Here is a 2,145-nt window from a genome sequence, read left to right as displayed (position 1 = left end):
TATGTGAATATGAGTGTGTCTGGTGCGTGTGCGTACTTGTACATTTATGCACTCCTCCTTCCTGTGTCTGAACCTGTTCTGGCATAGACAAGAACTCCCAGCAGCAGATACCACTGTGCCTCCTGCTTTGTTTCCCAGCTGGCTGACCTGGGGGCCTTGTTTCTGCAGTGGAAGCTAGCAGTCTGGACTGGGGGGGAAGCCTGGTGAGATTGCCCTCAGTCCCAGGGACCTGGGGGAGGGAGGGCAGGATTCTAGACCCTGCAAAGGTTTTCCTGCTAGTTAGGCAGGTCAGACCATTCTTTGCACTCGGTTCTTGGATTGCTTTCTTCCCTGCTCATGTGCTCCCTAGCTCATCTACCGAGTTACACGGCATCTTTTAAGGATGCTGAAAAACTCCCGGCCGAGGTTAGGTCGCTGCTGCGCATCCAGGAGGAACTGGCTAGAGGGCAAGCTCTGCTGGGCCTGCTGGCCTGGCCCTGGTGCCTCTGGGCTGTTATGCAGGCTGGATTCAGCACATTTAATGAGTGCAATGGCTCAGACACTGGCCAATCAAAGCAGGGATCGTGGGGCCCTTCTGCCAGGCCAGGCATTAACCCTTTAGTTGCTAGATTTGGAGGAAGCCCTGGGGAAGAGTTCAGACTATTGGAGCTGTAGGAAGAGGGCATCCATAGGTTTCAGGCCAGGAGCTATTTACCAGCTGGCACACAGTGCTGATTTTTAAACGGGAACATCGTTACTTTGTCTACCCACTAAGTACCCTCCCTGCCCAATGATCGCAAAGTGGAGCAATCCTATAGGAGCAAGTTCACCTCTCCAACTGAACTCAGCCCCCACCCCCACCCCCATCAGCTGAAAAACAAGGAGGTGGTGTTCGAACATTTGCCCGCATAGACAGGAGTACTGGCGCTGAGTGCCACCCCTCCACTGCACTGGAGCTCACTCAGTTAGGTAGACCCTGCTGCCCGATGTGTTCTTGCCTCTTCTGGGGATGGATCTTGCTGCAGTGTCCAGCTTGCTGGCTGTGCTACCTCGCCTACAGGTGGCACTGGAAATCTCGTCTGTCAAGAATCAAGTGCCCCATGAGGAACTCACTCAACCTATCTGATTGTTGTTACTATCCTTAATTTATGTCGCAGAGATAACTCTTGCTGCAGTTGTGGCCGAGACTGTGTTGGTAGCTTGGACGCTGGGTCTTGGAAGGACTCTGAGGTCCCTCTGGAGTCTACCTTTTTAAGATCTACCCCCTCATTTCCACCCCTGCCTCACCGGCTCCAGCATATGCCCTTCCCGCCAGAGTGCGCAGGGGGTCTACCCAGATTCTGCCTCTCTTCCTGCTTTGGGTGGGGTGTGGCCGGCACCTGCTGATAGCTGAGAAAGAGTGAGAAGTTAGCAGGAGAGATGGCTGGGGACCTGCAGGAAGAGGTTTTGTGCAGGGTGTGGATTAGGGGCCTGAGAGCAGTTGGCCTGGAGGTGGAGCAGGGCAGACCTTGGGGCAGGAAGTAGAACCCGAGCTGATTGTAGTAGGGATGGTTTAGGTGCTGCCAGGTGAGATGAGAGTAGACGTGCGTGCAGTCTCCCCTGCAGAGTGATCCCAGCAGATGGAGTTGGTGCGATGGAGAGTGAGGGCCATGAAGGGGCCACTGCTCCGGGATGGGCTGAGTGAGCTCAGGGAGGCAGCCTTCGCTGCGGTTTCTGAGTCCCCAGAGGTAGCTGTGGCACCGCTCCAGATTCTCAGGAAGGAAGTGATGACTCGTATTGTGCCGATTGCCCTTGTTACACTTGCCTTGGTCCTCTGGAAGGCATCTGACCCGACTCGACTTGCCACTTCCTGAGAAACACCACACAAGGTGGGGTGGGGTGGGGTGCAGGGCCAGGCAGACCACCTGTGTAGGAGGCTAGGTGGGCCGGAGCGCAGGCTGGGCAGTGATTGGATTGTGTGCTGCAGTGGTTCTGAAAGGGTGAGGTGTCATGAAAACCTGAGTGAGTGTGTGTGCGTGGGGAGGGAAGGTGCTTCTTAGACAACCAGTTTGGGCCTGGCATCTAGACTGGAGATGGGACGGAGTGGTGTTTTTGTCTGTTTTAGCACTCACCAGCAACCCTCCTTCCTTCTCACCCCATGTGCTGGTTCCCAGGACCCATATGCAG

The 2,145-nt window shown here is 55.3% G+C and overlaps 1 protein-coding gene across 1 annotated transcript in view; it reads left to right on the top strand.

The window, feature by feature from the left end:
- Positions 1-2,145, top strand: part of SORL1 (sortilin related receptor 1) — a 212,167-nt gene that overhangs the window by 38,411 nt on the left and 171,611 nt on the right. The gene's annotated exons all lie outside the window — the stretch shown is intronic.

This window comes from Echinops telfairi, unplaced genomic scaffold (genome assembly GCF_000313985.2).
Source record: "Echinops telfairi isolate 266 unplaced genomic scaffold, ASM31398v2 ScPeMD7_5167;HRSCAF=5991, whole genome shotgun sequence".
NCBI classification, from domain to species: Eukaryota; Metazoa; Chordata; class Mammalia; order Afrosoricida; family Tenrecidae; genus Echinops; species Echinops telfairi.
The sequence above is the reverse complement of the archived record's forward strand: the minus strand, read 5'-3'. Positions and strand labels throughout refer to the sequence as shown.